The sequence below is a fragment of the Haliotis rufescens genome, unplaced genomic scaffold (assembly GCF_023055435.1).
Source record: "Haliotis rufescens isolate VD_foot unplaced genomic scaffold, xgHalRufe1.0.p SCAF_7, whole genome shotgun sequence".
Taxonomy (NCBI): domain Eukaryota; kingdom Metazoa; phylum Mollusca; class Gastropoda; order Lepetellida; family Haliotidae; genus Haliotis; species Haliotis rufescens.
In genome coordinates, this window is record NW_025964361.1 from 29303779 (window position 1) to 29319606 (window position 15828).

Below are 15828 nucleotides of genomic sequence, written 5' to 3' on the forward strand. Positions count from 1 at the left end.
GGCCCTATGACTATTTACGTTATGATACTACCACTACTGCTATCTGAAAATATAGTGTAGGGCAGCTGAACCAGTGGTCAACATCATGAGCATCTATTGACGACACACAGGAAGTCAAGTCACACATTATAATATGTAACCATCTGATCCACATTGAGCCACATTGAGCCACATTGATCCCTGAACTTTTTAAGTTTTGTGGTGACCACGGAAATGTCTGCTGTCAATATTGGCACTAATACAAAACATCACCACCTTCTGAAAGGGCTTCAACACTCACCAATCGTACGTCCTTGAGGAGGCAACTTCCCAGATAACATATTCCAAACAACTGACAACTTCGTAAGCGTGGGTTTTCTTTTTGCATCTTCGCAACCATCATCAAACACTATATGACAATGATAGTGACAAAAAATACCTTATTGATCCGCAGAGTCCTGATTTGCACGATCTGGTTTAACAATCAGCACACTTCTGCACGTGTTGATCGTGCAGCGACCGTGTCTTTTCGCTTTATTCCGTAATTGACGAGTGAAGCAGTTTTCCGGACCAAACCTTATATAAAATAGTTTGGGGATTAACCTGTTTCAACTGTAAAAGCCTCTTCGGCTTAATTACTCGCCCACCGCTGAATAACAAATCAGGATTCATCCATTTATAGTTGTGTAGCATTTTGCGGCATTTACACAGATAATCTAAACTTTAGTGTAGTCTTCCGAACAATTAGATATTAGAAACGTGTTACTTTACCTGTAGCAGAGACCATAAAATGTATTTATTGTATCGTCTTTGCCTGTAGTATTGCTGACCTCTGATCATAACCGTAGAAAGTATGAGGCGCCGTTTTGCTTTATAATCCGTATTTATATTTAAAAAGTTTAGTAATTAGAGATTTTGATATTAATAAATAAATTATTGATATTATAAAACACAGAATGAATGCCAAAACGGCGCTATAGAACTATGTCTGCTGAGTTTAGAACCATATATGCGTCTAACCTAAAGTCAGGTACATACATTTTGTAATGCTTAGGACCAAATACTATTAATCATATTTTAGTGGACTTACTATTAAACAACAATTATCTGTATAAATAACAAGCACCCAAATAATTACCCAAATTACAATTAGCAAGTCCGTGTGTTTGTTGTTGTTGTTATTGTTGTTTAACGCAACACTGAGCAATATATGACGGCGGTCTGTAAATAATCGTGTGTGGACGGCACAATCCAGTGATTGACATCATGAACATTTATATATGCAAATGAGATGCGATGACATGCATCAATCGAGTTACCGAAACCGACCACCCGATCCCGTTGGTGGGCTCTTTCGATAAACAGGTTGCTGAAGACCTATTCCTACCTAGAATACGGGTTACAACTAGCAAGTGTGTCCTTGTCGTGAATGTTGCCATGTTGGAACCGATGTCTTGAACTGTCTTGGAGCTTGCTCGGTTTGTTCCAAACCATAACAAATCCTATAAACCCTATTTACAACGAACATTTCCAAATAATTGCGTGTTTTCTGTTTCGAGCTAAATAGATCTGGTTATTCGCAGAAATTGGTATGAGGGTTATTATGATGAGCGGGTGATCTGAACAGTTATCCAGTTATATCACGGCGTGTCAGCTTAGTGGGGAAGACCGCCTCCGTGGTCTAGTGGTAGAGCGTCCACCCGGAGAGCAGAAGGTCAGGGGTTCGATCCCCGGCCGCTTCATACCAAAAGACGTTAAAAGATGGTACTTGTTGTTACCCTGTCTGGCGCTCGGCATTAAGGACCTAAAACAAGGACTGGTCGGCTCGGAGTCAGTATACTGTGTCTGAGTGGGGTATTCATGTTAAACTGCGGCATGGTATCTCAGTGAGCTACCACTATAAATCGGCATCAGTCCGGACTAGTACAAGCAGCCACACACACACACACACACACACACACACACACACACACGTGCATTCACGTCGCTATATAAGCTCAATAATCTTGGACGCGACGTTAAACCCAATTTCACCTCACCTCACCTTAGTGTGGAAGAATAAAATAAAATACATATCTCAAGCGTTTACCACTTTGGTGGAACCTACCAGTATAGGTATGATGCTGACAAACCTAGACACATAATCGGGTTGAACCGAGATTCGAACCCACGGTCACAGGTTTCTGGCGTGCCCAAGGGACGCAACCCTGCACAGCAAATTGCGCCTTAGTCGACTGGGTCACCCATGTCCCCTGTAATTATGCTAAAGGTAATCGCGTTAAGGGTAATTATGAATAGGGCAACTTTCCTATAGAATCAATCTTCCTCCATTGGAGGTAACGCCCGATCTTCACGCTGAGAGGTATCGTACTGAATAGAAGATGAGACCGTAAAAACATGAAAGAGGTTTTCTGAGAATTTATAATATAACATTTTGTAATGTGTGAGAAAGATTTTGCGTCTCGATTTAGTGTAATATTCTAGAAACTTGATTTCGGCTCTTCGCACATTGTACCTATATTGGGAATCGAACATACATCTTCAGAAATGCAAAATACATCTTCAGAAATGCAAAAAGCTTTATCCACTTGGTCATAGCTACGGCACCAAAATATGAAACGTCAATGTCAGAGAACAGCCAGTCTCGAAAAGCCTATCCGCGGAAACAGATTTCAGTGGGTGTTTAAGTCAGAATAGCGGTGACAATTATATGAATGGATCACTGAAACACAATGATGACACTAAAACGCTGCGTAGTGGCCAAATAGACCCGCGACAGCAGCCCATGCTTGCCGTAAAGGGCGACGAGGCTTGTCGTAAGAGGCTACTAACGGGATCGGGTGGACAGGCTCGCTGACTTGGTTTGATGCATGTCATTGTATCCCAATTGCGTTGATCGATGCTCATGATGTCAGTCACTGGAATGTCTGGTCAAGACTCGATTATCTACAGACCGTCGTCATGTAGCAGGAATATTGCTGAGTGCGGCGTTAAACAACAAACAAACAAACAGTAGCCAAATAACACACGAACATTCCACATGGTAAGTGAGATGACTTTAACGTAGCAATATTCCAGCAAATCTCACGGCGAGTGTTCACCATCTTTGCATGCTAGAGTATGAGCCATTTTAATTATTTTGATACAAGAATGAGTCATTTTGGCTAAACGCCGTTTTAACAATATATTCCTGTCGTTTTATTTCGGGGATAAGTCCACACCCGTGTGGGAATTGAATGCGGGTTTCGTGACTTGCGAACGCTTTAACCCCTAGGCTACCCCAAACGCCATATACTCATAGGGCTTCTGAATGGCCATACGTCACGAATAATGGGCAATATACCAAACAATTCCGTGAGTGAATATGGTTTACGAAGGCTATCATACTCTCACAATCTGTAGCCTGTTGTATTTAAGACGTGTTTCGTTTCCTGAGTCAACTACAATCAACAGACATGATACATTTGTGCCTTCTGTAGAAAGGTAATGAAAGAATATGTAGCAAAGCTTTCAGACTTGTTTTCAAGAATCGACGATTGATATTGATAAGGAATAATGTTGTAACATGTTCTACACCCTCACAAATTACGTCATAGGGTATTGTGACGTGATTGTAAACTTTGAGGCGCAGGGCCCCGGTCAACAAGACGATCGTAGGGCAACGATCAGTTGGTTTCTCCGTAGGGTTGACATTTCATACGTTTTTTCCTTCGTTTTCTCTCATCGAATGTCAACGAGTAAGAAATAGAATAACATACTCGAAACTCAGAATTACAGATTATCTGTGTCCCGGGTGAATAAATGGTGTCGAGTGCAGAGCATTTGCTCAGGTTAGTCGGCCATGCGCTGTTATCTAATTGCTTTTCGTTGTACGAGGATTGATCACTGCTCCTGCTTTCAGTCAATAGATTGTCTGGTCCCATCTTCCCGAGGCCAGGGTGTTAACTGACTACAAAAGTCCAGGGTCCACCCTTGCCGAACAAGGCTGGAATTTCTGGGCTCGGTCGTAGCGCTACCAGTGGTTGTTACGAGTTATGTCCCTTCTATGTCCCTCCTATTGGCCAATCAGATTACACCTCTCATATTACTTGCATTTGCTACAAACAAAATGGCGGCGCCCAGTAAAGACGATCTCATCTATAATCAAAATCTATATTGTGATAAAACGGGTCTTACTTCGCGAAGTGCATCAAATCAGGTGAGCACCTTGATTAAAAACATGAAAAGATTTGGGAAATATCCGTAGACGCCGAGCTGCTCCCCAAAACCTGCAATCGACCGAAATCTGCACGGCAGTTTACCAACCGGATGTCGATTTCGTTACACGATTTTGATTGGACTATGCATAAACTCGTTAGTCCAGTCAAAGTATAAATCCATAATTCCAGACTAGTTCGGCAAGGGTGGAAACAGGACCTTTATAGTCAGTTAACTCCCTTGCCTCGGGAAGATGGTGTAGCGCTTCCCTGGACTATTATGACAGCGGCGTTGAACAATATGCACTCCGTCACTTATCCGAGAGGAATCCTGATATGGGTTCGAGACCCTGGACCGCCTATCCGGATCCTTAACATGCCAGCACCATACCAATTATACGAACCAGATTTCATTATCTGTTTGGTTTCGTTTCATTATTGCGTTCTCATTTCCTGGACAACTAACCAATTACATTACTTTTACTCAGAAGCAAGGAATTGTATGTAAATTTAAACACTTATGCATGTGCCGTGTTATCGTAAGCCCAACCCGTAAACAAACCAGCGTTTAGGAGGATTTCCTTCTTTACAATTTTCCAAATCTCAAGTTTACAGTGCGACTTCATCTTAGGCCCCAGACGCCAGTGACGTCACCATGCACGCGCGCACGCGAATACAAATTAGGAGACAAAGCTCCACGTCAACCCCAAGGCCGCGGGGTGTTTGCATGAAGGCGAAGACGGTGATAATGTTGTCTTTGGATTCGGTTTGTGAAAATGTTAACTTCATTTGTAAAGAAAACCATTATACACGGCAACAAAAAACTAATTCTTGAATAAATTCCCGTCTCTCATTGTAAATGTTAATTTGATTGTTATTGTGTCCAGCAAATAATTTAATGGTCACTTTTTTGCACAATCTTTCTACTTACCGCTGACATTGTAGAATCAAAGACACGTTTTATTCAGGAAGGAGCATGCGTGTGTGTCTGGGGGTTCATTTAAAGACATTCATTTATCTTTTAACCACGTGACTGTCATGCCAAACTAAATATGCATTGCAACTTTTCGCAGTACAGTAAACTACGGTTATAACGAACTCAAAGGGACCACAAATTTTAGTTCGTTATAACCATAGTTCGTTATAAGCATATATATAGCACATATACAGCAAATGGCCGGGACCAAAAACAGTTCGTTATATCCGCCAGTTCGTTATAAGCGTGTTCGTTATAAACGTAGTTTACTGTACTTGTGGTAAAATGGTCTTTGCTGGTTTTTTATCTGATCATGAGTGTTTTTCGCTTTTTCTTCTACTTCGGTGTTTTTTGTGCTTGTTACTTTTATCATTTAAAAACTGCCGGACGAAAGAACGGTAACACTTGCAAACTGGATTGACCAGAAACTTACAAACGTTATCAGAACGTTATTATGTTGAAAACACGCCGAAACACCGCAAGTGTAATATAAGGTTAAAAAAGACCACTTTGATACCCGTATCAAATACATCGAATAGCCATTTGTTGTTTGCTTCATTTTAGCCCCATCAAACATGGCTGTACTTTCTTTTGTCCGATTTTCTTCTTTTTGTTTTCAATTTTAAGGAGAATAATTTATCAACAATTAAAAACTTAGTTGTTAAGCTTCCGAAACTCGGATTGTTCAAATGAGTGAGTGCGCGGGGTTTAACACCGCTTTGAGCAGTATTCCAGTTCTATCACGGCGTGTCAACTTAATGTGGGAGGAAAGACCGAAGTGATGCAGGACTTAGAAGTTTACCATTTTGGTGAAACCCACGAGCACGGGTATGGTGCTGACAAACCTAGAAACATAATCGGTGGCATTGTTCAAAGAGTCAACTCGTAGCTGAACCAAACTTTCGACCATTCTTATGTATTGTACTTAATCGTGACCCGACCTGGCAGAAGTAACAGTATATGGATTTGACCCTAAAACACTCAGAAAACAAACGACGGAAAACGTAAAATGAACGGTTATCTATATCTTGTAATTGATACATTTTACATTCTAGACCGCCTCCGTGGTCTAGTGGAGACAGCGTCTGCCCCGAGAGCGTAAGGTCGGTGGCTCGATCCCCAGCCGTCATAGCAAAATACGTTAAAAGATGGTACTTGTTGTTGCCATGCCTGGCGCTCGGCATCAAGAACATAAAACAAGGACTGGTCGGCTCGAAGTCAGTATACTGTGTCTGAGTGGAGTTTTCATGTTACACTGCGGCATGGTATCTCAGTGGGCTCGAACGATAAAACTGGCATCAGTCCGGACTAGTACAAGCAGACACACACACACAGACACACAGACACACACACACACACACACACAACGCATGCATGCATGGACGTCACTGTATAAGTGCAATAATCTTGACCGCGACGTTATATCTCCCATCATCACTGCATTATAAATACACTTACACACTGTATGCCACAGGCAGTGTGGCATCGTTCCACGGTTACAGACATGGGTATATACAGGGAACACACAAGCATTGCTCTCAGTAGATTGGGTTTACAGTACCCGACCTAAACTGGGTACGGGGTGGTCCTAACATGGCGTGTGTGTCATCATTGTTGATGCGGTCAACCACTGCTTTGTCTGACCCATCATAGCGCAGATTCATTACGTATAGGTCTCCGTCATACAGCTGGAGTATTATGGCGTAAACAATACCGAGGGGGCACAGATGGCCCAGTCGTCCAAGGCGCCGCGATTCGCTGTGCAGAGTTGCGTCCCTTGGGCACGCCAGAAACCTATGATTGTGGGTTCGAATCCCGGTTCGCCTCGATTATGTTTCTAGGTTTGTCAGCACCATACCCGTGCTCGTGGGTTTCACCGAAGTGGTAAACGTCTCGGAGACCTGCATCACGTCGGGCTTTCCTCCCACATTAAGCTGACACGCCGTGACATAACTGAAATACTGTTAAAAGCGGCATTAAACCCAACTCACTCACTCACTCACTCAAAGTTCGATAGTTGAGTCTCGGATCTGGTTCCAGTTAGGACTGAACTGAAGTCGGCCTAAACTGCCGGGTAAAAGAAAGTACACACTTGAAAATTGGATTTGACGAAAAAGCGTCATCAGAACGTTGCTAAGCTGACACTTTTAGCTGCAAAATAAAACTATGATTCCCGTATGAAATACGTCACCGGCGGATAACCATTTCTTGTTTGTTTCATGTTTAGCCACGATTTCTTTATGTCCGGCAGAGTATTTACACATCCCTGACAAATGTACTTCAAGACCACAAGACCACTAGAGACGTAGTAATTAAACGATTTTGTTATTGGCAAGATCAGAGAGACACCTGTCCGGTCGGAGATCAGATCACAGATGGAAGCAAACAGATACTGATTTCCTGGTTGGTCTCGCCCCAATATCATATACAGGATAACCCGGAGGTAAGAACACTGGCCCTACATCACAACACCGCGGTGCCAACTCAAACAGCAGCACCAGGAAGAGATTATGAGGAAACGATAAATGACTTGAACCTTCACCAACAAGTGAACGGTCTTGCCAGGCTTGTTAGAGTACATTATAAAAAAAGACTTTCTTTCTTTTGCCGGACATCGTCAAGTTTAGACATTAATCAGTATATAAATTCTCTAAAAGCATTATTTTCCGAAAAATGATTTCTTTGATATAAGGTGACACTGCGGGGTCAAGACTTATACTCAATGTGTGATGTGTGTGTTTGGCGAAGAGTTGAACTCCGACGTTGTTGTACAATGTGTGACGTGTATGTTTGACCGTGTGTCGTCACACCCCGACATTACTTATAATGTTAACGAGTGCATGGTTTGTCTGGTCCCGACTCGACTACTTACAGGATGTCGTGATATTGTTCAATCTCATTAAAATCAGACCTTAGTTCTCGCTACCGCTAAACAAAGATCTGAAGACATCCCGTCAGAACGACCTTTCATCCGACCAATCAGTGCGTCGCTTACCAGATTATGAAACTGACAGTCGGAATGTGATTTCTAATCATGCAATCTCGAAAACTTTAACATGGGGTATTCCGAACGATAGTTACGGGTTTAACGACTGAATCCTTACAATCTTGACCATCTATTAGCCATTCCAGAATGGTTTTTTTGTTCAGGTTTCAAATTTGTAATCGAGAATTTGTCAAAATATGTTTCGAAGCGTAGTCGCCAATGTGAAGTTTGTGCCGTAAAGCACGAGGAAGCTGCATTCTCATTGGTCATTCCATTGGTCGTTCAAAGTTCGCGCAAGGTCGGTCTGACGTGACCCGTAATGGGATGTCCTCAGATCTTTGTTTATCGGTAGCGAAAACTAAGATCTGATTTTAATGAGGTTGGATATTGCTGAACTACAACTGACTGTGCCGTGGTAACCATATCCCCCGTATACATGCCTTAGAATTGTACGAAATTCATGTCATAGAAAAACACACACTATAAACGACTAAATTACCAGAGTATCAATGTCATAAAGTGTCGTCTGTTACTGTATATGATCAAGAATGACGAACTTCCTGTCATAAAGTGTATTTTTTCAGTATAAGATAGAAACTTGCGAACTTCAAGTCATAACATATCCCCGTTCAGTATCTATGATCTGGAATTACGATGTTAATGTCATAATATTTTATCCTAAATTGCATTCGATCTAGAATGACGTAGTGAAAGTCAGAAGATACCATTCTTCACAATCTATGCATGATCTGGACTTACGATGTTAATGTCATAACATATCAACCTTTAGTACATGTGCAAGACTTAGAATTACGCAGTTAAAGACAGAAAATGCCATCCTTACTCGTATATGTATATGTGTGATTTGAAATTACGAAATGCTTCACTATATACGATCTAGAATTATGCTGTTAATGTCAGCAGATATCATCCTTACTTATATATGCATGCTCTAGAATTACGAAATTAATGTAACAATAGATCCCCCTTGACTGTAGGATTTAGAATTACGAAATTAATGTCATAAAAGATCTCCCCTTGACTATAAAGGATTTAGACTTACGAAGTTCATGTCATAAAAGACCATCCTTGACTATATTGTGTTTAGAATTTCTAACTTCATGTTGGGGAATCAGTATTTTCAGTTGGAGATTATTCGGTTTGACGCTGCTCTATTTGTTGTCTTCTGTCTTTTGGTTCAAATTCTACGATCGCTGAAAACATTTAAAAACCGCATTTTCTTTGAACAATTATGTATATATATCACGGGTAGGTAGTTCAAATATAAACTAGCGTTATCAACTTAACCCCGTACTTTCCAAAGCCTTCGTGTAAATTCTGCCCGCCTGTGGCCCTGGCTAGGTTCCAGATTTAGTGTGCAACCCTGAATGAATGAGCCTCTGCATAGCCTTGCTGTAGGCACAGATCACAGGTCTTACCACATTCCTATACTATCAACATATGTCAGCATATCTACACCAGATAGTAGCTACATTATGGAGTCTAGACCAACTTAATCTGGGATTTAAACCACAATGAACTCATCACTATGGGCAAGATATCGTGTCCAGCTACCTGACGTGGGGAGCTAAATACTCACAGGCAAAAGTAACTGTACATGTTCTTATGATCATATTGTGATTTTCGGGTACAAGTTTAATTTTTTTTTTTTTTCTTTGAAGATTTAAAATGTGTCGGTGTTGTTTTGGATGGAAGATGGAACCCACAGGCTTGAAAGGATATTTTAAAGTTTCAAATATTTGAAAAATAAGGTTTCAATTCAAATTCTATCTGGCAATGCTTGTGTCCTTGGCACAAGTTATGGTGAACGGTTTGCTTGTTATTCGACTATTAAGATGTACAGACGTGTGAAAGAGAAACAGAATTTAGGTATGCCATATCCCAATATACATTAAAACAACATTCAGCTAATCAGGGGTGACCAGTGCTTGTTGTGTACACACTTAGAAGAATGATCAATCGTTACAGCTGAGGATATTGTCATAATCATTATCATCTTCTAGTTTACAGTACGTTTAAATCTAATGTTACATGTTTACATGTTGTACACTGTGCTGGCTGATAATGGGAAGTTTCACTGAACGCAAAAACAGTTAGTTATTTCAAATTATTTGCCTTCTTGAGAAAGGATACGATATTGTTATGAACCTCTCCATAAGATTGAAAGCGATGTCAGTTAACACTTCATTTCATATCAGATCTTGGGCTTCTTAACCTAAACGTTCACATGCAGCGCCTTTTCATGTTTAAAATACTAATGATGAATTTAATGATTGTGGTGTTTTCATGCATGAATTTTATATATGAATTATATACACAGAAGAGCCAACTTCATCTTAGCTATATATCGTGTTCAATCATAGGAATTGTTTTTCTGATTAAAAAATAAATGTCTAAAAACGATATCTCAACATAACCCTTGCAGTACTCTCGCGGGACTCCTTGTGACTAACGGTCGTACGGGTTATCTCCCCTTCCTAACCACGATCGCTTTGATGAACATAATGCGTTTTAACATTTTATTGCTAGATGTTAATCTGATAAGGCGATAACTCGAACAAAGACTAACTCATGTAATGTGATTATTTTGTACTGTTACAATACACCTGGCGCGAATACAAGTTAATTTGCCCGTGTTTCTCAGACATGGACAATAGGGTTTACAGACAGCTTGTTCAATAACAAGTCGATGTCTAAATGTAAATCATATCTGTTGAAAAGGTAGGTATAGTATATACGGGTGCGTCTTTTGAAGACAATTCGTACAGACAATTAAGTTGTCTTCCAGTAGCGACTTGACACTGCCTTGTATAGACTGTATATACCTTGCCAATTATTAACGTAAGCTGGCTAAGGGTTATGCTATATAGGCAGAGACGATATAATAGATTATCTATTATATGGTCTCTGTACATAGGTAATAATTGACCTAGAGGTGTGTGTCATTCTCGTTCCAACGAAATCTGCTGCCTTTTCACAATGAATACAAAGGGTATTTTATCATGATTGAAAGAACTATTTGTGTAAAATGTGCATGTATGATTGATTTAACGTTTTGCGCCAACGCTGTCGTTTATATTTCAGTATAATTCATACATTCATGATTGGAATATCTGCTAAGTGACTAACTCGAATTTCGCTTATCTCGATGTTTGCTCATCATTACCTCGACATATTCCTGGGGTTGGTGACTCAGTATTGTTTGCTTGTTGTTTAACGCCGCTCTCAGAAATATGGCGGCTGTCTGTACATAATTGAGTCTGGACCACACAATCCAGTGAATAACATCATGAGCATCGATCCACGCAATTTGGATACGATGATATGCATTAACCAAGTCAGCGAGCCTGACAACCCGATCCTTTTAGTCGCCTCTTACGACAAACCTAGTCGCCTTTTACAGCAAGCATGGGTTGCTGAAGACCTGTTCTACCCCGGATCTTCACGGGTCTGGGTGAATCAGTAGCCTAGTGCAATATGACTCTGCTGAGTCTGAGTTTGAATCTGAGATTCGTTTCGATTATGATCCTTGGTGTGGGGGTGAATTTAATGCTCTTGGTTTCACCAAAGTAGTGATTGTGTAGATCAATGCTCCTGATACCAGAGTATTTACAGAACGCCGTCATATAGCAGGAATAGTGCAACGTTAGAGTGAGTGAGTGAGTTGGGATTAACGCCACTTTTAACAGTATTCCAGTTATATCGCGGCACGTCAGCTTAATGTGGGAGGAAAGCCCGAAGTGATGCAGGTCTCAGACGTTTACCACTTCGGTGAAACCCACGAGCACGGGTATGGTGCCCACAAACCTAGAAACATAATCGGGGCGAACCGGGATTCGAACCAACAATCATAGGTTTCTGGCAGCGTTAGAAATCAAACAAACAACACCACGGGGACTGTAATTAATCGACTTTGGACCAAACAAGTGGTGTAGGAAAAGCAGCGTTCCAAGCTGTCAGGTGGGAGGTCAAACAATCAGGCTCGATCAAACAGTTACCCGATGCTACTAGGACACACTGACAGACTGTTGCCTTTTGATAACACCTTATTCGACAAAGTAATTTGCATTCTTTGCATTAAAGAACTATCGAGGTTATATCATTTTTCAAAAGCGACAATAGACAGAATACAAACATATGCATAAAAGTAATTATTGTAGCGATAATCTATAATTTGCCACTCTAAGTCCCCGAAAAGCGTGTGTTCTACGCATCGGGTTGAATTAGTCCAAGAGGACTAAATACACCAAAACTTACCAAGCAACAAGATATTTTTTTACAAAATCATCACAGAAAACACACATTGAATGACATACTATGCAGGTATGTCACACAATATGTACATTTTAAAAACAAAAGAAACAAACGCATTTTGTTTAAACAACAATATCTACTCACAACATAAGCCTTGCTTGATCAGTCTCACCGACCCATGAACATTAGCGAGTGATGTGATACACTCGAGAGCAGCATCCACTTTGTTAAATGCAGCCGAAACTGCCGTCAAAGATGTTGTGTGATATACCTTTCCGATGTAAGGTGAGCCAGATGTGAAAAACTCTCCAGGGTGCCACTGGGCCGCATATCGGGGCGTTTTCGATTAGATACCCCGGTTTCGTGGATGCGCTTCAGGCGACGTATAGAAAGTTCTGTGATCTGATCGGTCATGGGTTACAATCGCATTAACACCGTAACCGAATAAAGAATTGACCAATGGACAGCTTTACGTTTCATGATAACCCACCAAATATCAAAGCGTAAATTAAATTATTGTTTGGACTGTGTGTTTATAGTTTTGTACAGAAGTCATAAGGAAACATAGATAAGTTGATGAGGAAATATAGCACAATTACCTTTTGTACCCAGAATAGAGGCTGCGGTATTTTCCTCCCTATGGCCTCTGGAGAGATAATATTGTTTAGTTCCGGAAGAAGAATTTAATTAATGGTTAGTGTTTGTTGATTTTGGAGCAAGTCTTTGTTTCTGGTCCCCGCGCAAGTGTGGGTGGGTTGAGTGTGGGTGTTGGTATGTGGGTGGGTGTTGGTGTGTGGGTGTGGGTGAGAGAGAGAGTGTGTGTGTGTGTGTGTGCGTGCGTGTGCGTGTGTTGGTTTCAACTATATGGCGGCGGGCTGTAAATATTCGAAATTTCAGTGATTGATATCACGAGCAACAATCCATGCGAAAAAATCAAACACCTAGCCAAGACACTGAACCTGACCACCTGATCCACTTAGTCGCCCATCACGACCAACATAGGCTGCTGGGGACCTATTCTAGCGCGGAATCCCCAGGGTTTTTTGGTTTTAGTCGCAGAAAGCAATATCACGTTATATCACGTCAGCCTGTAAATAAATAATCGAGTCTGGGACATTTAAACCAGTGGCTAATATCATGATCAACATGCCGATGAGTGAGTGAGTGAGTGAGTGAGTGAGTGAGTGAGTGAATGAGTGAGTGAGTGATATCTGTTAATGTTATACATGTAATAAGGGCGTAATTTAAACCGACAACAAATAGTTCAATTGTTCATTTATTATAATCAAACAGTAAACAATTCCGGTTGTTGTTTTAACTACTCGCCACAATAAACAGCTGGAACGGAGTCTTAACAAATCATTACCAGAGGTTTGTCCATTATATATAGAATCAGAGACCGGTATATTGTCTCTGAAAGAACGCACATACAATCGACAAAATTAGAATGTTTTGTCTTGAACTTACCCCGTCAAAATCACGTATTTTACAGACCCGTGAAGATGTGGGGTAAAATAGGTCTTCAGCAACCCATGCTTGACGCGTAAAAGGCGACTATACTTGTCGTAAGCCGGGGCGTCGAACGGAATCAGGTAGTCAGGCTTGCTAACGCATATCATCGTATCCCAATTGCGTGGATCGATGCTCTTGATGTCAATTGTGTGGTCCAGACTCGATTATTTACAGACCGCCGTCATATAGCTGGAATATTGTGTAGTGCGGAGTAAAACAACAAATAAACAAACAAACAACGTGGAAGTGTTCCGCTTAACCAACAGTAAATGGTGTGAACAAAATGTGCCCAACGACAGCGAACCTCTTCTCCGGTGCTATAATGCATTTATTACACGCAAGACTGTTTAGACGCAATAATCATCGGTGACCGTGCGGCGTTGATGTGAAAATACATGCATACCTAACGCACGTGCAGACTTACGCAGATGTTTTTTTTTAATTTTGTGCTATAGATATAGTCTTCAAATAAGAGACGTTTTAACTTAACAGCTTCATGCTTGTCAAGCCAGGGACTTTTATTACCTCTAACCATCTCGTGATAACGAAAGGATGAGTCGATGGTTGTACGAGTTTTCGGCCCCATTTAAACTGCCGGGAAAATGAAAGTACTGCAAACTACGTTTATAACGAACACGCTTATAACGAACTGACGAATACAACAAACTGGTCTTTTTCGTCCCGGCCATTTGCTGTATATACGTTGCACATATGCCTATAACGATCAACGGTTATAACTTACAACTAAACTAAAGGCAGCGGTCCCTTTGAGTTCGTTATAACCGTAGTTTACTGTATACAACATGCTTAATGATGGCTAAAATAAAACAAACATTCGACGGTGATGTATTTGACACGGGTGTCATATTTGTGTTTTAGACCTGAAGTTTCCAGTGTTTCAGCGACTGTTTTCAGCCTTACGTTTGTCATTTTTTTGTCAAATCCAACAGTCTTCTTCTTCGTTTTCGCGGCCATTCGTCACCACTCGCCCCTTTCCGTAACCTGCAAGAAGACTCGTCCCCCTATCGATGAATGTTATGTGCGAAAATACGACAAAACAATCAGAATGGGCGTATGACTTCAAGTTCTTCGTCAAAGAATCTCTCAGAAATAATTTTTGATTTAACATATGTCTTGCATCTAAAACTATACCAAGACACAGTTAAATGTGTTCAATCATACTGTATAAATCCGCATGTCCCGGTGTGTTTTAAATTGCATCTGAAATATATATAATATATGAGGAAATATATGTGAACCATTACGCAACGAGTTGACAATCGTTTTAGGTATGCCCGTTTGTGCTAAGACGGAACCCGGTCGCAAAAATGGCCATTAGAGTCGCTCTTCGGCTTGTCCCGGAATAACACGAGTCGCTTCGTAAAACTTTTCCTCGGTAATCCCCGTAAACGTATGCATAAAACTAGTGTCACGACCAGTACCTATATGATTATGACCGAATGTGTTCGGCGGTTGCGCATAACATCAGCGGAACCCGGTAATTATCATACGGAGATGTATATTTACCAGAACCGAATCATATAGCATTGTCACATACGGTTACAAATATACCAACTGCGCATGCGGAAATGAAACAAGCTGATAAAAGTCAACAATACAGAAATAACGCTTTGTTGTAATTAATTTTAAAATTGTATATGGTAACAAGTTGGCCTTGACAACCCATATCAGCTGTTAAACAGTCAAACGGTAAATGAGAATGACTCACGCGATCACTCCATCTTGCCCTAGCCATGCAACAAAACACCGTTATAACCACCACGCTCTCACATGCAATCACACACCGAAGTTGCGCATAGCATATCGTTTTTTCTCTAATAAACGTCTGGAATATTATTAATTTCAGCGCTTAAAATTACTTTTTATTTCACTATTTTGTTGTC

At 40.9% G+C, this 15828-nt stretch overlaps 1 protein-coding gene across 2 annotated transcripts in view; it reads right to left on the reverse strand.

The window, feature by feature from the left end:
- Positions 1-12884, reverse strand: part of LOC124124195 (ATP-binding cassette sub-family C member 4-like) — a 74958-nt gene extending 62074 nt beyond the window's left edge. The window contains exon 1 of one of the 2 annotated variants that reach the window (XM_046487310.2): positions 12557-12884. The gene's annotated coding sequence lies outside the window, so the exon portion shown is untranslated. Of the gene's footprint in view, positions 1-418; positions 548-12556 lie in introns of those variants that run through there. The other variant, XM_046487311.2, reaches the window with a different exon arrangement.
- Positions 12885-15828: the final 2944 nt, after the last annotated feature.